Consider the following 23,986-nt stretch of genomic DNA (forward strand, 5'->3'; position numbering starts at 1 on the left):
ATTCAAAATGGTTTTATACACATGTCCTGGACCTCTTCTGGGATGGTTGGAAAGCTTATGTCTCTTTTCAGCAAGGGGTTAGATTTCTGCATAATGGCCCAGGGCTCCAACACTGAAACTGGAAACCATGTGGCTTCTTAACGGCTAGGCTCAGAACTGGAACACACTTGACTTTAGTTGCATTCTATTGAAAAAAAGCAATTCATACAGCTTACCCTGATTAAGGGGAGAAACAGGTTTCACTTCCTGATGGCAGGGCTGGCAGGAGTATACAGAGATGAGAGGAATTATTTGTAGACTTTCTACCATATTCCATCATTTGCACTGACCCATTTTGTACATTGTCTCTGAAAAGTAGATATTCTCTTTTCTCTATTATCTTCTATGAAGTAAATAATATCAATTTAAGGGCATATAGTAACGTGTAAATGTTTATAAAGATTATTCTTCAGAATAACAATTTGATATAGGTATATAAAGCCCTTTTTTCTTTGCATATGCCTATAAGATATTCTTCAGATGTATGGATTAGATATCACTGCAGGTGCATTGAGCATCTATGCCATTTCTTGTACTTTCTTCAGTTTCAATATTGATGATAAAATTTCATGAACTAGCAATTCTTTTGCTGTAAGATATAACTTTTATAACCATCCCACACAGGGAGAAAAATCTCCTTATAGTCTAGTATTTTCCAATTACAAACATTAAAAGGAGTGGTTTATATGTCCCTTTGGCTTAAGTGCTGGTCAATGTTAGATGCTAGTGGAGTACATAAAACAAATGATGGAAGATGAAGAGTCATTAATTTTCAGAGATCAGTAAGGAATCCTTTTTACTCTAGACAAACAATTTTAATTGTAAGGCTTAGAGGAGCCCCTTTTTTTGTAATTTGGTAATTATTTTATTTTAGGAGGACTACAGCAGTCTGGTGTTCCTCTCCTCTGATTCTTTCATGATTACCATTCTAATTTGGCTTCCTATATTTTAAATCAAATAGTAATAAACAAGAAATATTATTTAGGATCTGAAATTAATAAATATATTTTACACTTACAGAGAAAAGTATTTATTTGAAGGAGGCAGAATTATATGGACTCTACTGCATATTGTTTAAGGGCCCTTAAATGAATGTGCTTTATAGACACATTAGAATGCAATTTAATTCATAGAAAATTCTGTATGCTATATGTAAGCCTAAAATTGAAGAGGACAGATTTTAATAAATCAGAAATACACACACACAAAACACCAAAAACAAAGCAAAAATGAGAAGCAAAGCATAGCTCCAAATAACCTTAAGTCCTTGCGCATTCTGTGACTAATTTTTTGGGGTCAGTGATTCAGTAATTCAGAAGGCTAAAACCTTTTTAACTGAATATGGGGACAATATGGATATTCATCCAGCCACAAACACATGCCTCCTTGCTCTCCAGTGTTGATTTTATTATTCCTGATATCAGGGTATCTGTTTTCATCCTCACCCTTGCTTCCCAAAGCTGTGTGTCCTGGTAGAGAGGCAACTTAGTGTTCAGAATGAACTCACAGCATATATAGGAAGCTACACTAAATGTTTGAGAGGCCATGGTTCATTTTGTCTCTGTTTGAGAAAAAGGTCACTACCTATTAAAGCTGTGAGATATTGAGAAATTATATAAACAACTCCCTGTGCTTCTATTTCCTTTTCTGTAAAATGACGGTAACAACAGTAGGTACCTGAAAGTACTATGATAAAAACTCTAGGTAAAGGTCATGCATGGTAAGCCCTTTAGAAGAGCACCAGGCACACATACCAATTAATAATAGCATTCAATCTCATTAATGATAATTCAAGGTTCTAATGAATAGATAGCAACAGTATGCTAAATACATATGGTCAGAGTATATTAAAATTACTCACTTTTCTAACTTTCTGGATAGAAAACAAAGGTGACTGTCTTTCTCAATTGTACTTCTCTGATAACTTTGCCATTTTCAGTGAGCTCTCTTATCCATATAATGCCCAAGCCCAACATCAACCCTTTTTCATAAGGATTTACTTTATTCTTGGAGGTGTTCACACCTAGGAAATTTAGTTATCTCCCCTTTGCCAAGTGATGCCCTGCTTTGGGCTCACAGATAATCTTTGCACAATGTATGTGCTAAATCATTTCTCTCTACTTTCATCATTCTTTGAAATTTTTTTAAATGTTCTTTGGTTAACATGAAAGCTTGTATCTTGACAGTAAGTCTCAAATATCTTTTCTTGCTAGCAGCCATCTGTCAGCAGGTTGGAGCTGGACTGTCACTACAGTTAAACTAAAATATACTTTCAGTGGTGTGAAAACCAATTCAAGACAACCTATCTTTCACCTCCTTTTATTTCTCTGCACAATGTCACCTGCAGAACTGTGTCCCCCAAGTAGTAATGTCATTCTAGCTGTCACTCATACTTTTGCCTTCCAAACCATACAAGAAAGAAAGCCTGCAAGGGAATTCAGAAGTCCTTGTGATTTGTTTGCTGATGTGCCAAGAGCAATGACTGCTCTCTGGAATCACAAAAACCTTGATTTTCACCTTTATGTGCCTTTCAATGTACTGTTCCTTCTAAAGCAAACTCCTGGAAGGAAGAACCAAGGAGGTGTGGAAGGAGATAATAACCAGAACAGCTATTATTAGCACTAGGTTAAGATGTGTAGGATAACAATAAGAAGGGGGAAAAAAAGGAAAACCATATTATTGTTGCTGCTGTGAAGAAAAATAAGTGTCAAAAGGAAGATAAGTTGGAAAATACAACCATGAAAGTCTTTCAGTTACTTTATTGATATAGAAATATTTTTTCTGCCCTTTCCAGCTCAGTGCTTTCTAGCAAGGATTTTTTTTTTTTTTTAATAGAAGTGTTCAGGCAACAAACATGACAGGCAGCTCATGTCTGGAAGATTGTAAGACACCTCTGAATTTTGTAAAGTATGAAGAGAAGGGTGATTGAATTTATGGTAACCCTAAATATAATAATCTGGAAAAATTCCATTGCCTGGAGTATCTTTATTTTGTCATAAAGGTGAAATGATAGAAAAACAAGTTAAATGTCAGACACCACAAAACTCAGTATTTCTCCAGTCATACCTCAAAGCTGCAAATTTTCTATAAAAAGAGAAAAGAATACCTGTTTATACTCTTAACCATGGCAAAGCATGAGATCATTAAAGCAATATTCATTGTCAAATAGCTACAAATTATTTTATAATTTCTTTGCTTTTTGGTGATTATCTTGTGTATTCCTCACAGCCATTTTCTTACTTTAGTACTTGTTTGGAGATAGGAAATTGAGTAGTTTCTAGACTGAATGGTGTAAAACTCACTCTAACAAGGCAGGGTAAAAGTAAAGAAATCATAAGTCACAGCTGTGTTAATAACACAAATACATTCTGAAAAGCTGTCGTGTGCATAATAACTGTATGTTGTTAGACCCACAGAGTTTCACTAAAAAACAAACAAAAAACCTAGTTTTCTTGGCACATATCAGCCAGTTTTTCCATAATTACAAAAACATACCTTTAATTGAACTGTAACATAAAAATGAGAACTTTTGACTCCTTAAGTTTTAACTGCCTCTTGAACAGCCATCCCAGAATTTTTTCAAGCCCATTTATCTTACATTTATAGTCTAAAGATGTTTATATTTCTTATCAGAGAAAAAAAATTAAAAGGAGAAAGGGGTTGGAAACTCAGGAAGTTAACCTACCAAGAGGGGTCAAATAATTTCCTTGTTCTGAAAATTTTCAAGGAAAAATTACAGAAAAAAATTATCAAAACAAGGAAAAAACAAAGCCTACCAGATATTAACTAAGGATGAGTAGTGAGAAGAGAAGAGGATGGAACCTGGAACAAAAATGAAAGATCAGTGACCGAATCAGCATAGTAGAGAAGGTCTTACTCAAAACGAAAAGCTAAAAAAAAAAAAAAAAAAAAAAAAAAGGAAATAGCATACCTATGGAAATTTAAATTCTGGAGCCAGAGTGTGTGAGTTCAAACCCCAGCTCTGTCATTTGATAGTGGTATTATCTGGGCAATTATTCTTTATTTCTGTGTCTACTTCCTCAACTGAAAATTGAGACTTCAGGACTACCTCACAGGGCTGTTGAGAGGATTGTATGAGTTATTATAGAAAAAGTGCTTAAAATAAATAGAAGCAAATCTCATAACTAAGTGTTTCTCTTTTTTATAAAAGTACAAGACATAAACAGTAAATGAAGACTTTACTTTATGTCTAAATGGGTTGTAACATGGGTAGTAAATTTCAAGCCTATACATCAAATATAATATTTAGTATACACAGTCATATTAAGTACACTGCATTTCATACAGATTTATTAGGGGAATTTAGACGTTCAAAACTTGCAATTTTTGTGGGATAAAGTGGTTTCATAATTTGCATTCTGATTATTATACTTAGCATAAAAAGACTGTACTTTGGAAAAAATTCTGAAGGATCTTTACTCAAGTTTATATAGAAAGCCATTACCATTTTACCTTTCATAGTTTCTATGTCTTGAATGTAATGTTAAAATGGGTTGGGTTTGCACACATCAGTTGTTCTGGTGTTTATCAGTATTTGTAAATAACTATATATATGATGAATGTTCCCTTAAGTAAGTATTATACCTTGTATCTATGATGATCACCTTATACACATTACTTTCAATTGTTATAAGATCATTTACATAGTTTTAATTGTGAAAATGAGGCCCAAGGAGGATAAATGACATACCAAACTGGTATAATATTTACCCACAAAAAGAGTGAGTGAAATCCATTGATCAATCCAAAGACACAATAATAAAAATTGTATAAACTATAAAGTGCCATGCAAAATTAATTGTTATTCTACCAGAAGCTAATAAAAGTTAGTAAATTTATTTTAATACCTATTTATCTTGCTTATTACAAAGCTAATTTTATGTGGTTGATGTTAAAATTTTATCTTTTATTTTAGTAATGAGAGAATTTGGCTTGCCCATGGAATTATAAACACCAATTGTTGGAGAATAAGCATCTTCCAATGTTTTCCTTGTATTTATTTCAGAATACTTGCTGTTACTTTTTGTTGGTTTGATGCTCTAATATAATGTAAATGTCACATGTACATTCATATGAATAAAATAAAAGATCAGAGAGCCAGAGGTTATGTGGGAAAATATTACAATCATTTAATTTTAAAGTAAGCATGGACTTATAAACTTGTTAACGCCAATTCTGTTCTTCCAAGGATTTCAAATTCCATATCCTACCTATTAGATATTTTCACAATTCTATGCATTTTGGGGAAAAAAAAGCATAATTTTGTTCTCAAGGACATGGGATCTAACTAGAATGAATAAAACATTTATATATATGCGTCAAGTAGTTAGCAATAAAATTTTCTATAATTTCTAGTTAACTTTGGTTTTCAGTTTTTAGACAATTACAAATCAAAAGGGGCCAGAATTAATGGGATATTTAAAGAAGGGCTGAATTAACATCTAAAAATAAGAGATGATATAAAATAGTTCAAGAGCACTAGAAAATTTTGTTTCAAGATTATGTTTTGTTCCTCACTTTTCTCATTCATTGGAAATTGTTATTTCTATATTCAGAGATTAATTCACCTTAGTATGAAAAATGCTTATATACTAATACAGAATGAATTATATTAGTACAGATTGACTTATAGGGCTACAAAGAATATGAAGAAAAGAGTAGGCTAATTTAATAGCTTTCAATATAAAATTGCCATAATATATATGGAAATATTAAAATGTATTAAACTAATCTTTTAAATTTCTACTTACTTTCTTAATCTTAAGATAGTTATAAAATCCATTATTGAACATTATTTTTAAGACATTAATAAACATTTATTGATTTGCACCTGCGTACTTGGCACAGCAAAAGTTATTGGAAATTTTAAAAGATAAGTATTACATGACAGTTGTTCTTGACTCTATAGCTCTAATCAATTAAATAAATGAACAAATGGAAATCATGCAGCACATGAAAATGTTATGTTAATTTCAGAAAAAATGGAAATATGAGATAAGTGAGTGATACAAAAATGTTCATATAAACTAAGAACACAGCAATGAGTTGATCTCTATAAAATAATACAATAGATACCAATTTTAAAATTAATTTTATATTATGTTCAAAACTCTTTCTCCTCCTCTTTTCACACTTGGCCCCTGACACTTCCCCCTCCAATATTCTTGTTTCACAATTCATGCCTCACAATTAACAAAGGTAATAAACGTAAAGTGTAATTTCATTTAGCTGATCCTTTGTATCTTTTGTAGGATTGTTATAATATATTTTATTTACTTACACATTATAAACCATTATAAACAACCATTTGACTCTTAAGGAAATTATGCGAAGAAAGGAAATACAGTCTGTTAGCAATTTTATTTTTACCACTTATGGCACTTTTTCATTCCTTTCTATGGAATTCCAATTTCCAAATGTTATCATTTATCTTCGAACTGAAAGACATTCTTTTGCATTTCCTGCAGTGCAGGATTTCAGGTGATTACTTTTAGCTTCCATTTATCTGAAGAATATCTTAAATTCACCCTTTAAAAATATTTTTGCTCAATGCAAGTTAAACCACTCTTTTTTTCCCATCAGTCTAAAAGTTCCTTTATATTTTATTTTAACTGTAGTTTTTGTTTTGTTTTGTTTTGTTTTTTTAATGAGAAGCCCATGATTTTTCTTAGCCTTGTTACCCTGTGTGTAATGTGTTTTCTCTCCAGCTACTCACATATTTTTCTCTTCAGTGTAATTTTGACTATGGTTTACCTAGCTGTGGTTATCTTTTTGTTTATCTCGTTGAGCTTCTAAGATCTGTTGACTTGCATTTTATATAAAATATGGGAGGTCTATGCTGTTATTCTGCCTATATTTTTATGCTCAAACTCACTACCTTTTCCTCCAAAACTCCAATTACTTATTTTAAACCATTTGACATCAGCCTAGCAGATACTTGAAGTTCTGCTCATTTCATTTCATTTTGTTCTTCTATGATCTTCAAAGTACATAATTTATATTATATGGTTCTTCATGTTCACTATTTTTCCTTTTTTGTAGATTATAATCTTATGTTCTAGAATTTTGTTTGATTCTTCTTTAGTTTACATTTCTCTACTAAGATTCTCTATTTGTTCACTCATTAAGATCATTCATTTTCCCTTAATATTTTAGAATAGCTTTAGAAGCTTTTAAGTGAAGTAAGAGCTTTCAATAAAAGCTTTAAAAGCTTTTAAGCAGCTTTAAAAATAGTTGCTTTAGAATCATTTCTGCTAAGTTCAATACTGAGATAATTTGGGTTAAGTTCTATTTTCTTCCTCTTCTCCTACTCCTTTTATTCATTTTCCTCTTCATCTTCTTCAAATGTGGATTGCATTTCCTTGCTTATTTGAATTTCCAGTAAATTTGATTGATTAATAGACTTTGGGGATAATATGTTCTAGAGACTGGATTATGTTATTCTCTTCTGAAGGCTGCTCATTCTTGACTTAGAAGAGATGTGAACTATTTTCTTATTACCTTGTCAGTTTTGATTTTGTACTTCATACTTTTTATAATTAGTGATCTATGGAAAACCCTAAGAGTTTGCCAAGCACTGTAATTTGTCAGGATTCAGTCTCCAAACTTTGTGCCCCTGTGGATCTTGTCAAAGTTTACCTTTAGGCTTAATTGAGGAAGATCTAGAGTAGATATCATTCTACATTGTGGATTTATACTGCCAAGGCTCCTGGTGTCTCAACTGGATATCAGAGATGGTAATAATAGGTTATTAGATCTTGCTATTCCAGGAAGACCAGCACTCTAATGATCTGCTAATAATCCTTTCTGTGATGTGTTCAACCTCTACATTCTCTATTCCAGCAATAAGCCACAAAGCAGTTTTTGTCTGACAATCCTTGGGTGATCTTGCTCTGTGTATCTATAGCATTGTCCTGAGCCATCAATTTATAGTGAATATACACTTGGACTTCTGGGCACCCTTCTCTGCACAACTCTATCTTCTCCATGCTCTATTCCACAAACAAGTTGCTTTGTTTGCCTTGAACTCTGAAACCTTCCTCTTCAGTTCAGTGGATCATAGTACTCTGTGCACACTCCAATTCTCCATACCACTGTTGGAAAACTGTTCCCAGCAGAGAGTTGGTAGGGAGGTAGGCTGAGGTATACAGGAAATATAGGGAGATTACTGTTGTGCAAACAGAGCTTCTTCCCTGAAAGGAAGAGGACTTCTGTAGCCAAGACCAGTTCCCGGTATGGTATGTGCTAAGGGCATGATTACAATGACCTCTCTCTTCTCTTGAACTTTTATGTCCCACTGTGTCTTTCATTGGCCAAACACAAATTGAAGCAGTTTGGCTAGAGGGCAAGGGCTGATGATGCAGTCTATGGCCAGTCTCTCAAGACAAAAGTGGTACCAGGAAAGATGTAGAGACATTTGAGTAGGGGAAAGGAATAACCGGTATATGGACATTTCTAAATCTAGAACAATACATAATTTTAAATTTATAATGGAAACTATCTTTATTCACATATTTATGTAATCATTAGCATACTGTGAAAATTATAAAAAAATCCAGTTTATTACCTTGAACTATAACATTATATACATGAAAAAATGACTCAATATTATTGAGAGGAATATAAACTGATATGTCTATAGATTTTGCGAATATTCTAGAGCTCAAATAAGTTTAAAGATGTTGTAAGAGGCAGATTCAAAGCCAGATAGGCATAAGTGATAAAATTTTTAGAAGATTAAATAATAGTCATTTTTCCAATTTCTTAGAAGCTATACATGTTTTTCTAATCCACACAAGAATTCTCTAAACTAAATGTTATTATCCTACTTAATTTACAGGGTAGGAAACTGAGTCTCAGAAAGACTAGCTAAATTTCCCAGGATTACACAGCTGTTAAGTAGTAAAGGCCAGTTCTGTGTAAATTCAAAGCTTAGTTTCTTCACAGTGCAAGCTACTGAGTATGAAAGACAATTAAATTAATGGGATGACTGATGTAAAAGTAGATAGTTAAAGAGTAAAAGAATAACACAAACTATAAACCAATATTAAAACATATTCAAAATACCTTCAAAACTGTCTGGAGAGAATGGGGTTTATCAAGTCTTTGGATTATTTAAAGGCATCAGAATTGTGCCAAAAGGCATTATGTTTAGAGCACATCTGGTTCATTGGGTACGATTAGTTATAATTAATATCTATTTTAGTAGCAAAAGGTCAGAAGAAAATTAAAGTATTAATAACATAAAATATGATAAAAAAGCATCATCATAATAGACTAAATATTCTTTTAGTCCACGGGGAAAAGATATAATGTATATATCATTAGAGGTAGAATGTGAAATCTGTGGTCAGTGTCTGATAAAACCCACAATTTCTGAAAGTTTAAATTTGAAATACTAATATAACTTACCATATCTTACATTTCACTACAATGCTTGCTATTAAATAAGTTATCCTTGCCCTTCAATATTTTTGTATTAACTTGACCAAGCTAAAATCATTTATAGTATAATTTCATTGTAGTTTTTTCTTGACCTTAACTTTACAATAATGTCCTGATGAACTGTTTATAAGTCTATAGGTAATACTGTAGAAATAATTCAACATTCACAATTTTCATCAGGAATATTTATTTCAAAAGCAATATTCTGTGCTTTTGAAAATATATCAGAGAATCATGTATTGAAGTTAGGAAGCAACAGGAGACCATTGATTTCCTCCCTTTGACATTACAGGCTAGTGTTTACATGCAATCTGATAATACTTATCTAAGATAATTTCATTTGCCATATTAATAGGCTTTCTCCACTGCTTATTTCTACTTTCAAGAGGCATATTCTGTCCCTAATTGTTCTGTCATTGCCGATTAATTTATCCCATTTTCCTTCTTGATTTTTCAGTTTAGAATCTTTCAAATACCACTAGAAGTGACTTGGCCACTCAAGCCTGATAATTCTATTATTAAGGAAAATGGTAAATATCCTAGGTAATCCCAGGCTAAATGAACAAATCAACACATGGATGCTACAGTATAGAAGAGTCCAGTGAACTCAGGAAAGCAAAATTATGTATTTCTTTCTTACCATCAAGAAGCAAAGAATGAATATTTTGGATATGCAGAATGGTCTGAGTAACAAAGTTTGAAATGTAAAGGCAGTCTACAACATGCCAGTGGAGCAGTATGATTGATCCTCTTTAGAAACTATGCATTGGACAATCTCATCTTTTATCTTAAACCTAAAAGATATATTTTACCTGATACTAGTGAAACTAGAGTAAAAATGAAACATAAAATAACAAGTTTAACTTAATAAAGAATTAACTCAAAATTTGAATGTTCTTTCATTTTCCCCATCTATATTTTAGATAGCTTTTCAAGGATTCATGTTAAGTACTTACTAAATATGTTTTTAAATTATTTGTTTGTGTCTGTTTTCATCATTAGATTTTGAAGCTTAAGGGTTGAAATAATGTTTAAAGATTTTTAATAAAACTTAATGTCCAGTACAGTGTTTGGTACCTAGCCCATTCTCAGTGAATGATATTGCCTGAAACTACTGAATTCACTATAAGTTGTTTTTGCCTAAATAACTACTTTAGTTGATTTTTGTAATATGGTTAAGATATAGATTTTTAGAATGAAAAGTTATGTTGGTTAAAAAAGATGCTGAGAGGGTGACTGGGGTAACCAAAATAAGGAAGAGTAAGTGATAAGAAATAAAGATAAAGCAACATAGTACAATTTCTACTTCCAGCTCTGGGAGAGTAGCTTGTATTGGACAATGCTTCCATCAAAAAATCATAAAAAATAAATAAAACTTAAAAAAAGAAGCAAACAAAAAGCATTTGTTGCTAGAACTAAATTACAATAAATAGTGGAGAATTTTTTTCAGATAGAAGAAAAATAAATCTAGATCAAAGGACTGAAATGATGAAATGAGTAAATGTGTAGGTAAATGTAAATGTACGTTGAGTAATTAAGACAATACCAGTGCCTTCTGGGTATTCATTATATATGTATATATAAATAAAGTCTACAAAAACAGTAATATGAGCATCAGGGGATGGGTTGGGGTTACAATGTTTTAATGCCCTTGCTGTGTTCAGGAGGTGATGAGTACTAATGGATAACTGACCCTAATAATCGAGGATGCACATTTTACTCTCTAGGGTTAGCACTAACAGAATAGGAAACTAACAAGCTAGTAGAAAGAAAAATGCAATAAAAATGACTACTTGGTTAATATAAAAAGAAAAAAAGGAGCGTAAAAGGAACAAATAACAGATGAAACAGACAACAAATACATACATAATATACCAAGTTTAAATAGATTAAATATTCCAAAAGTAAAGACTGTCACATAAGCTAAAAAATAAAAACAAACACTACTTATAAGCAATCCACCTTGACTATAATATTATAATAAGTATAGACACAACAGATAACTGAATGTTATCTATAGTCATATAAAGTAGACTTTACGGGGTGACCATTGATGGATCTAAAGATCATTTCATAGTGGCAGAGAAGTAAATTCACCAGATCTGTATCCTAATTTTAACTATATTTACCTAATAATTTACTGTTCAAATATAGGTGACAAAAACTAAAACAGAAGGAGGTGACAAAGGCACTTCATAGAGATTTTTAGTAATTACCCAGTAGTGGATGAAAAAACAGAAAGAAAAAAAAAAGAAAAAATATTAGTGAGAATAATAAAGATTTATGTAACACAATTAAAACATTTGAGCCAGTTGGTATCCATTTACCCAATCAATAAATAAAGATTACACATTCTTTACAAATCCACATGGGAAACATATATATATAAAATATAAACAATATCAAGTTATATTTTCTCCCTTAAGAAAGACAGAAACTTCAGCATTAACATTTGTGTAATGTTCTGAGATCCAAATTGCCCTCCTACTCTGAAAAGAATAAAATAATTCAATGTGTTTTTATTGATAACCTGAACTACAGCCATAAATTACATTTCATAGGCATCTGTTAGCATACTTGATATATTAGGGCAGAAGGCATTTTCATTCTCTGACAAAATGGTAATAGGATTTTCTAGTGTGTATGTTTAAATTTGCAAGTTCTAATTCAAGGATAATAGGACAGTTTGATTATGTAATGGAGCTTCTTCGCCTAAAATAATAATTATAGTAAATAAGAGAAAGAAGGAAAGGAGAAAGAGGAGCTAATATAGATAACATTCGCTATGCTTAAATACTGTTCAAAAAGATTTTCATTGTTAACATGTTCAATCTTTAAATCAGGTTCTTTTACTATACCATTTTATAGATAAAGAAGCTCAGACTTAAATAAGATTAAGTAATGTGCACAAAAGGCATGTTAGAATGTGAAATCAGGATGTCTGACTTTAGAATCTGTGGCTCACTGAAAAACTGCTATTTTCAATGAAACTATGGATTACATTATACGTTTAAAAAGACACATGTAGACAAGAAATCTCAATTAATAAATTTATATTTTAGAGAATACATAAAAAATGACTTTTTTGGAATAAGGAAACCAGGTGCAAATTTTAAAGAGTTTTTCAATGACTGTTTCAAACCTACCTCAAGTGAAATAATATTACATATACTGGACCCAAATCAAAATACTGTATCACTGGTTGGTGATTATACAACTCAAATTAAATATATAAAAGTACTTTGTTATGGTTAAATATATTTTTGATAATTTTTGTCACATCTATTATTCTCTTTCACTTTGTCTAGAAACCAGAAGTTTCTTTGTATCTCTCAATCTATTTGAAGATATGTCAAATATCATATACTGCCCCCAACAAAAGAAAACAGAAAAGGAAAGTACATATGGAAAAATTAAATTATAATCATAAAGTTTAGGAAAAAAGGAGAGAAAACATTTCATGGAAGGATCCTCACTGTTTGTAATGGCTTGAGATCAATATTGAAGGATGTGTTATTTTGTCTTGGCAGAAATTAGAGAAGGATAAGTTTCACTTAAGGAAAGCAGTATGCTAAAAAAATAAAATAAAGGTAAGATAGTTTAAAATTTATTCCAAAACAAGAAGAGTAAATTATGTGGACAAGACATAAATTTTAGTGCCACTTCTAGGGGACATTTTGAAAGAAAACACTAAAATCAGAGCTTAGATCATAATACCAACGATATTATTTGGGTTTTTTCCATAGGGTTAGCTTTGTTTTAGGAGGATGTCTCTGGTGACAATGTAGAGAAAGGCTGGGTACAGAAGTAACTGAAGATGAGAAAAATGACACAGGTTGTGTTCCCCAGAAAGCAGTTTCTGTAATGGAGATGGATGTTCATTAGGGATTGTTCACCACTAATGAGTCATTCATAAATTACACAAAACCCAGGTAGATCAATTTCCAAGCATAAACTATGAATAAACAGAAACTCCAAAATTAGCATTTTTAAAGATTTATATACGTGGAATAACAAAGTAATTCTAATAAACAAAGTAATCACCCAATCGTTTTTCTGAAAGGGAGGTTTAGAAAAATTCAGCACTTCAAAATATTTTTTACAGTTGGGAGTGAATAAAAAGAGAAAATTTTAATGAAATAAAAACCAAACAACTCTTAAACTGTAACCCATAGAAGACATTTTCATTTGTACATTTAATAGCTTTTTTGAAATGTAATTTATATACCCTAATGTGTACAATTCAGTATATTTCAATATATTCAGAGTTGTGCAAATATTTTCTACAATCTAATTTAAGAACACTGTAAATATAAGAGAAGCATTATACCTATGAGCAGTCATACACCATCCTACCCAACCATTTATCTTTGTCTAGCCCTAAGCAACCAGTAATCATTTTGTGCCCGTACGGATTTGCCTATTCTGGACATTTGAATAGAACTACTGAACATGTGTTCTTTAATTACTGACTAATTTCACTCAGCATAACATTCTTGGGGTTCATCCATGTTGTCACATGCATCAATACTTCATTTTTTTACTGCTGAATAATACTCTATTATGTGGATATGCCATATTTTAGTCATATATTCATCACTTAGTGGATTTTTGGCTTGTTTCCACATTTTGACTATAAATAATGCTGCTATGAACATTAGTATACAAGTGTTGTGTGCATATGTTTTAATTTCTTTTAGGTATATACCCAGTAATGGAATTGCACTCACTGTACTGAGGAAAGAATATTGAGGAATTACCAAAGTATTTTCAAAAATGGCTGCACTATTTTACATTTCCATTACAATATACGAGGTTTTAAATTTCTTCACACTTCTGACAATAATTGTTGCTATCCTAGTAGATATGTAGTAGTATTTTAATGTGATTTTGGCTTGCAATTCCCTAATGACATGATTTTGAGTATCTTTTCATATGCTTGCTGGTTATTTGTATATACATTTTTAGAGAAATATCTGTCAGAACACCTTGATCATTTTTCCATTTTATTTGTCCTTTTACTGTTGCTGTAAGTGTCCTTTATATATTCTGAATACAAGTGCCTTATGAGATATATAATTTGCAAGTATATTCTCTCATTCTGTGTGTTGTATCTTTTAATTGATTGATGTTATCATTTAAACTAAGAGTTTTTAATTTTGATGAAATATAATTTATCTGTTTTTTCTTTTGTCAGTTATGCTTTCAGTGCATATGTAAGAAATCACTGCATAACCCAAGGTCATTAAGTTTTACTTCTATGTATTTTTCTAAGGGTTTTATAGTTTTGGCTATTAAGTTTACATGCATAAACCATTTTGAGTTAATTTTTGTGTATGGTGTGACTTAGGCATCCAACTTTATTCTTTTTCATGTCCAATGGTCTCAGCTCCATTTGTTGAACAAACTTTATTTTCTCCATTAAATTTTCTTTTCACCCTTATTAAAAATTAAAATAAATTTCCAGACTTTTTTTTCTAGGAAAATGGAGCAAACATATCTTTCTCCATTTTTCCTGCTAAGAACAACAAACAACTCTAACCATTATATATAAACTGAACATTGAAGAGCGGAAAGAAGAAGAAGGCAGACTAGGTAGGGGACTTGACACCTGAGGAAAATTGTTGCCAGTTCTCTGGGGTTTCAAAAAAGTACTGATAAAAGCCTGCTTTCTTTAACCAAAGGACCAGGAAAAGAGCAACACAGGAAAAAAAAAAAAAACTTAGTAAGTGCTCTATTTCAGCCAATGCTACAGATGAACATGTGGCTCCCATCCCTTACACCAGCAGAGACTGAGTGAGGAACCTATAATTTTCATGCTTACCAGGCTACAATAAGGTACCCCAACACCCACTGTGGTGATATCTGAAAAGGCCAAGTGAGCTTTTATCCCTGCCTGGTAGTATTTAAAACTCCCACTGCTACTGTGGTGTCATTGTAAACATTGTGAGGACCCAAGATTTCCACACCCACATCATAGTAACAAGGTGCTCCTGCTTCCTGCTAGGTTGGTCAGAAGAGGGCTGATGTACAGTCAGTTTGTTAACCAATACCCAATTATAACAATGCTATTCGCACACTTGTAAGTGGATGCCAATTAGGAAATATAAACTTCTCTTTCCAACTAATAATAATGAGTAGTCCCTCCTCACAGCACTTTCCATGCTAAAGCAGTCTCAGAAAAAGCCAATTAAACAGAAGATTTAAATAAGATCCAGAATCTCACAATATAGTATGAAGTTATCCAATTACTCATCATACCAACAGCCAACAATATCTCAAACTAAATGAAAAAGGCAATCAATGAATGTCAACACCAGATGACAGAGAATTTAGAAATATATGACAAAGATTTTAAAGTAGTCATGATAAAGATATCTCTCAACAATGAAAACACACTTGAAACAAATTTTTTAAAAAAGTAAATGTCAGCAAAGAAATAAAAACTCTCAGCAAGGAAACTGAACATAAAGAGAAAAATCAAATCAAAATGTTAGACACAAAAAGCATAATAGCTGAAATTAAAAACTTAACAGATGGGCTCAACAGCAGAATGGAACAGAGGAAAAAAATGAAGGAACTGAAAAGAGAAAAGAAATGACCCAATCTGAACAACAGAGAAAAAGTAGACTAAAAGAAAATGTAAAAAGTGAACAGAGCATCAAGAACCTGTGGAACTAAAATAAAAGATCTAATATTTATGTCATTGGAGCCATGAAAGGAGAAGAGAGAAGAAGGCTAAGGAAGTACTTAAGGAGATAATCCCAAATTTGTCAAGAGACATAAACCCATAGATTTGAAAAGCTGAGTAAACTTCAAACTGGATAGGCCCAAAGAAATCTACACCATGTACATCATAATCAAACTGAAAACTGAAGACAAAAAAATGTCCTGCAAGCAGCTGGAGAAAAAGGACATCTTGCCTGTGAAAGTAAGCAAGAATATAAAATAACTCAACACCATCGACCAGCAAGATGTAATCTACACTTACAGTACACTAATCACAACACTTAAATACACATTCTTTTCAAGTATCCAGGGAACATATACTAAAGTAGATCATATAGTGAGCAATAAACTTAAACAAATTTAATTTCAAATCACCTAGAATGTGTTCTCTGATCACAATGGAACCGAACTAGAAATCAATAACAGACAGTTAAGGAAATCTCAAACTAAACAACTCACTTCTACCATAGCCATAGGTTGAAATGGAAGATACAAAGAAAATTAAAAAATACATTAAATTGAATGAAAAATGAAGATACAACACGTCAAAATCTGTGGGACACACCTAAAGTAGTACTAAGAGAGACATTTTACAGTACCAAACACATGCATTAGAAAAATAGAAAAGTTTCAAATTAATAATCTAAGTTTCTAAGTTAAGAACCAAAAACAAAAAAGAAAAACTAAATTCAAAACCAAAAAAAAGGAGTAAATAATAGAATAAGAACAGTAGAGAAAACAATAAAGCAATCAGTCAAACAAAAACTTGATTCTTTGAATAGATCAATAAAACTGACAAACCACTAGCAAGGCTGACAAAGAAAAAGGGAGAAAAGACACAAATAACCAACATTAGGTATAAAAGAGGAGATACACCACAGACCCTAGAGACAGCAAAAGGATAATAAGGACATACTACGAATAATTCTGTATGCATCTATTTGACAACTTAGATAGAATGCACCAAATTATACACACATACACATATGCACACACACAGAGACATACAGAAACACCAATTCACTTCGTATGAAATAAGTAATTTGAACGGCCCTAGTCCTATTAATTCTATTAATGAAATAGAATTTATAATTATTAAACTCCCATAAAAATCTCCTGCCCCAAATGATTTGATGGATAATTTCACCAAATATTTAAAGAAGTTTTGACGTAAATTCTACACAATATCTTCCAGAAATAGAAGAGAAGGGAACACTCCCCACTTAATTTTATAGAGCTAGCACTCCTCTGATTTCAAAGCTAGATAAACATAGTAAACACACACACACACACATATACAGATCACTATCCCTTAAGCAAAAACTCTAAGCAAAATATTAGCCAATAGAATTTAATAATATATAAAAAATAATCATATAGCATGACTAAGTAGGTTTTATTGCAAAATTGCAAGAATGGTCCTATATTCAAAAATCAATCTAATACACCATATTAAGAGATTAGAAAAGAAAAAAATCATGTGATCCTAACACAAGAAAATAATATGAAAGGTACAAACATTAGAAAAGAAGAAATAAAAATATTTATAGTTGTGGGTGTCATGATCTGCTATGCAGAAAATCCTGTGTATTTACAAACAGACTCTTAGATTTAATAAATGAGTTCAGTCAATCACAGATACAAAATAAACATTTAAAAATAACTTGTAATTTTAATGTATTAGCTATGAACATGTACACATCTAAATTAAAATCACAATATCACTTACACTCACTAAGAAAAAATAAAATACGTAACAAAATATGTTCAGGATGTCTATGCTGAAAACTATACAAGACTGATGAAAGAAAGTACAGAAGATTCAAGTAAATGGAGAGATATACTGTGTTTACACAATAAAAATCTCAACATAGGAAAGAAATTAATTGTCCCCAGATAGTTACATAGGTTTAATTTAATATAGGTTTAATTTTTGGTAGATATAGATAAAATTAAAAAATATATACGGAAATGCAAAGGAACCAGAATAGCTAAAAATTTTTGAAAAATAATAAAATGAGAGGTATCAATATATTTGATATTAAAGCTTCTTATATAACTAATATAATAAAAAATGTGTCACTGACAAAGAAATAGATACATAGATCAATGGAACAGAACAGAGAATCCAGAGATAGACCCACATTAATATGACCAACTAATTTGACAAAGGTGAAAAACATTTCAATGGAAGAAAAAAAGACTTACCAGCAAATGATGCTGTAGTAGTTGGGTATCTCAAGACCAAAAAAAAAAAGCAGCAACAAACCTTGACTTAAGCCTGATGCATTACACAGAAAATAACTAAAAATGGATTACAACGTGAATGTGAAACCAAAAACTATTAAATTTTAGAAAAACAAAAGGAGAGCATATTCAGAATCTAGGCAAAAAAAAAAAAATCTTGATCTTTATATCAAAGCAGGATCCATAAAAGAAAAAAAAAAAAACTGATAAAGAGGACTTCATCAAAATTTAAAACTTTTGCTGTGCCAAATACCCTATTAGGAAGTTGAAAAGATGAGTTACAGAATGTAAGAAAGATTTGGAAATCACATAGTTGAGAAAAGCCCTACTATTTAGAATACATAAAAACTCTCAAAATTCAACAGTAAAAAACACTAATCGTCCAATTAGAATATGGTCAAAAGACATTCCTTGTAACTGCATGTGGATTTAAAGTATCTTAAAGTTGAAAGTTTTATTAAGAAATAAAGCTATTTAATTCCCTTCTGATTCCCCCAAAATCAAATTTCTATAAATGGTCTCTCAATTCTATTGAATCAAGCTATATGCCCATCCCTATGCCAGGTCCACACTATGCTGATTGCTGTAGGTTTGAAATATGTTTTAAATTAAGAAGTATAACTCATTCAACTTTGTTTTACCTTTCCAAGATTGTTTTGACTATTCTGAGTCCTATGTATTTTAATATGAATTTTAGCATTAGCTTGTAAATTTCAGCAAAAAACAAACAAAAACCTGTTGTGATTTTCCTAAGGACTGCTTTGTAAAACTGTTAAACTAGTAAACAAATTCAGCAAAGTTGCAGGATATTAAATCAACACACAAAAGTCAGTTGCATTTCTATATGCTGATGGTAAACAATCTAAAAAGTAAAATAATTAACAGTCACCTTACAATAGCATCAAAAAGAATAAAATACTTAGGAATAAACTTAACCAAAAAAAGTAAAAACATGGTTCCTGAAAACTACTTAACATTGTAGAAAGATATTTTTAAAAACACACAAAAATGGAAAGACATCCTGTGTTTATAAAACTATTGCTAAAATGTTCATGCTACCCAAAGTAATATATAGATTCAATGCAAACTGTATCAAAATTCTAATGGCATTTTTTGTAGAAATAGAAAAACAATCTCAAAATTCATATGGAACTACAAAGGATCTAAATAGCCAAAACAGTCTTGAGAAAAACAAAGCTGTAGGCCTCACATTTTCTGATTTTAAAATATATTACATAACGACACCAATCAAAATAGCATGGTTTCAGCATAATGACAGATATATCAACAGATGGAACAGAATCAAGGACCCAGGGAAAAAAAACAACCCATATACGGTCAAGTGATCTTTGACAAAGGTACCAAGAATACACAGTGTGGAAAGGAGAGTCTCTTCAACAAATAGTGTTGGGAAAGCTGGATATCCATACATAAAAGAATAAAATTGGACACTTAATTTACACTACACACAAAAAGCAACTCAAAATGGATTAAATACTTAAACGTAAGACCCAGACTATAAATCTCCTAGAAGAAAACTTAGGGGTAAAGCTTCTTAACATTAGTCTTGACAATTATTTCTTGGACATGATACCAAAAGCACAGGCAAGAAAAATAAAAATAGACAAGTGATATTCTACAGGCTGAGAAAACTTCAGTGAAATGAGAAAGTGACAGAGTGAAAAGGCAATCTACAGAATGGGAGAAAATAATTTCCAAATCATATATCTGATATAGGGTTAAAAACCAAAATTTATAAAGAACTTCTACAATTCAATAACTACAATTCAATTAAAAATTGGCCAAACAACATAGATAGACTTTTCTGCAAAAAAGACAAACTAATGGCCTATGGCTATATAAAAACATGCTGAACATCACTAATTATCAGAAAACTGCAAATTAAAACTACAATGAGATCTCCTCATACCTGTTAGGATGGCGATTATCAAAAAAATATTGGTGAGCATGTGGAGAAACTGGAACACTTGTGCACTGATGGGAGAATGATCCAGCAATTCCATTCCTGAGTATTATCCAAAAGTGAAATCAGGATCTCAGAGATAAGTGCACTCTCATGTTCATTATAACATTATGCATAATAGCCAAAAAGTGGAAATACTCCATATGTTTATTGAAGGGTGAATGGATAAATAAAATGAGGTATGTATATACAATGGAAATCAGCTTTAAAAAAGAAGGAAACCCTGTCATACTCTACAGTAAGGATAAACCTTGAGGATATTATGCTAAGTGATGCAAGCAAGTCACAGAAGGGCAAATACTGCATGATTCTACTTATATGAGCTATCTAAACTAGTCAAATTCATAGAAGCAAAAAGTAGAACAGTAGTTGTGAGAAGCTAGGGGTATGGGGAAATTAGGAGTTACTGGTCAATAGATATAGTGTTTCATTTAAGCAAGAATAAAAAGTTCTAGAGATCTGCTATATAACAACGTACACTCCAAAACAGACTTTATATTATGTGTTGATTACCACAATAAAAAAGGTTAATTGTTACGACTGAGTTATTAAAGTGGCAAGTTTTTGTCATACAAGTGTTGTGTATCAATAAAAACATGACCTTGTTGATGGAAAAGTCCTGTCAATATAATTGGGAACAAAAATCCAACTGCAGTTGATAAACACAAGTGTGAACAAAAGTAAAAAGTAAGCACAAGTGTGAATGATATTCTAGCATGGAACTTAGTGCAAAAGAAAACAGAAGAAATTTTAAAAAGTCATGAAAACATCACAGTCACTTGCATTGTTTTGTACTGGGTAGGAACAATAAAATATAGACATGGAAGAAAAAGAAAACATCTAAAAATCTATATTGTTAACCAAATTTTTGTAGCCAGTATGACTCAAATCATGTAAACTTTTATTGTTTTTCAAGTATAAATTGACTAAGTGGACATTAAATGTTAAGGTGTGAAAAATGCAACATTAAGGCATTCAGAAACTGTCAAAGACTGAATCTATGGCAATCTGCAATACCCTTGAGACCAGTTTTCCATAAACACATATTGAGTTATCGAGATTAAGTTTTGCTTCCAAATGCTTTTGAAAAAAAGTGTGCTTATTCCAATCATAGCACCTATCATATTCTGTAACAATAATAATCTATATTTCCTTGCTGTCTCATGTTATAGTCTGTTAGTTCCATGAAGACAGCCAAGATGATGTTATTTTAATCATTTTTTCCCTAAGGCATAACATATGTGATGAATATATGAACAAACATCTAAGAAAAATCATCAAAGGAGATGAAGCTTCATATGTACTATAAAGAGCACTAAGAAATTGTGAATTTATGACAGCAATGAATAAACAAATTTGTTTCATTTAGAAATGTATAGTATATGAAAAGCAAATAAGAATAACCAGAAACCTAAGCAATAGCATCCTAAAAGAAAAGTGAGAAAAGGTAAAGTATCCATTTAAAAATATGTGAAGGCTATAAGGCAATTCATAAAAGAATTATAAATGAATGAAAAGCATATAACAAGATATTTGATCCCTATAATAATCAGAGATACACAAAATAAATTAGTAAGATAACATTTCTTTGCCTTGCAAAATTTGCCTTGTGAAAAATCGAGTATTGCCGAAATCAGGATTGGATGTGGAAAACGATAACCTGATGACAGCAGCAGAAATTTTTACATTTATTGATAGTTTGGCTATATTTATCTAAGCTTAAAATTTAGTACTCCCATTTCTGGAATTCCATCTGCAGGATAAACCACACAAGTGCACAAGGATATATATCCAGAGTTGCTGTTTACACCTTTGAAACCACAAAGAATGAAGCCATTGATAGGCTATATGTTAAATAAATAATAGTACAGACATACCACATGCCATTTAGCTATGTAGTCATTAAAAAAAAGAATGTAGCAGATGCATACATGTGTAGCCATAAAAAAATCAGTGATATTTTACAAAATTTAACAAAAAATTCAGGAAAAATATGCTTAGCATGACTGTTTGTAAATATATATATATAAAATGCATAGAGATGGCCTGAAAAGATAAGCTAATAACAATGACTAACCTTGTGAAGCATAAGTAAATGAAGAAAATCCTGTTTTGCTTTAAAAACTCTATTTCACCTTTTAAGGGTAAAAATGATAAATCTCCTGATAGAAAAATGTACCTTATTATTATGAATATTGTGATGTTTAATCAAACATATATAAACAAAAATGAACATAAAATGAATAACACAGATAAGAAGCTTCAAAACAGGTGAAATTCCTAATTTGCTTAGAGGAACAAAAGGAAAGGAATGAAATGCATGAGTCAGCAGGCCCTTGAAGAATTAGTGGACAAAGCTGAGCATGTTATTTTAGGACATATGTCCTTTTTCTAAAACCATCAGGGTTACGGGGCTTGAGAATATATAAAACAGCCCACAGATCAGGTTGTAGCTAAAGGGATTCATGCTTGCATTTAGTTATGAAGTTCAAATTGGAAGCTGTTCAGGCAGAAAACTAATAGAAATGGGTGATAGCTAATTAACCTAAGGCTGCAAAGTAATTGCTCAGCAAGAAACAATTTTAAAAGGGACTTTCTCTTTTTTTTTTTTTTTTTCACTTTTGAAAATCATAAAATGCCCTATTTGACTTTGGGTGCATGAGCAAAAATATAAGTATAATACACAAAAATTGATTAAAAAAATTCTCCCTTATTCAACTTCTTTGCAAGTTTTTGAAAGGGCAAAAGAATCACAAGAACTATGCCATATTATCAAATACTGAATATCCCAGGCATAGGACTTTGCCATATATAAAAATAATCACAGTAGATTCCTGAAGTAAATAAGCCAAGGAGGATAGGGTTATCCTGATTAATTCAGCCCTGAGCACCCCCACTTCACCACCAGAGTTGGAAGAGTCAGCTGTTTGGTAGAGAAGGGTCTCCCCTAGCAAAAGCAAGGTGCTCTTGTGGAGTGTGGAAATGAATGGACAACATCCCAAGTTAGCTTCCATCTAATCTATGACTCTGGCTTCCCATCTTTCATGCATGGTTCCTTACACTTTTTAAAAACATCCAGACTTTTATAACATATAGCCATTCCTTCTCAGAGAGGAGCCCCAAATTTCCTACATTTCTATATCCTGTTCCACATGCAGATACTTGGGGTAGTTTAGTATTCTCTCTCCTCAGATTAACTTGATACCTCTCACTTACAGCTTCTTGGTACTTGAGCTTCATGTATGTGGAAATGACATTTGGGTGAAGGATTTCCATCAGAACTTCTGAAACCATGTCTGCCAGATCCAAGCATTAACTGCATGTAGACTAGTCTAGATAAATGCTGGGGACCATTTTCTCAGATCATTTTATACATATTAGGGTTGTACATTATCCAGTAAGACTACAGAATATTATATATTTATAAAAAATTTCTCCTTAAAAAAACATGGTATGTTTTCTAGGTATCTCCAAGAGTCAAGTTCTAAATAATTTAGACTTCCCATAGAACTAGTAGGGAAA

The 23,986-nt window shown here is 31.6% G+C and overlaps 1 protein-coding gene across 1 annotated transcript in view; it reads left to right on the forward strand.

Annotated features, from left to right (window-relative positions):
- Positions 1 to 23,986, forward strand: part of CSMD3 (CUB and Sushi multiple domains 3) — a 1,010,791-nt gene that overhangs the window by 101,031 nt on the left and 885,774 nt on the right. The gene's annotated exons all lie outside the window — the stretch shown is intronic.

Source organism: Camelus dromedarius, chromosome 20, assembly GCF_036321535.1.
Source record: "Camelus dromedarius isolate mCamDro1 chromosome 20, mCamDro1.pat, whole genome shotgun sequence".
NCBI lineage: Eukaryota > Metazoa > Chordata > Mammalia > Artiodactyla > Camelidae > Camelus > Camelus dromedarius.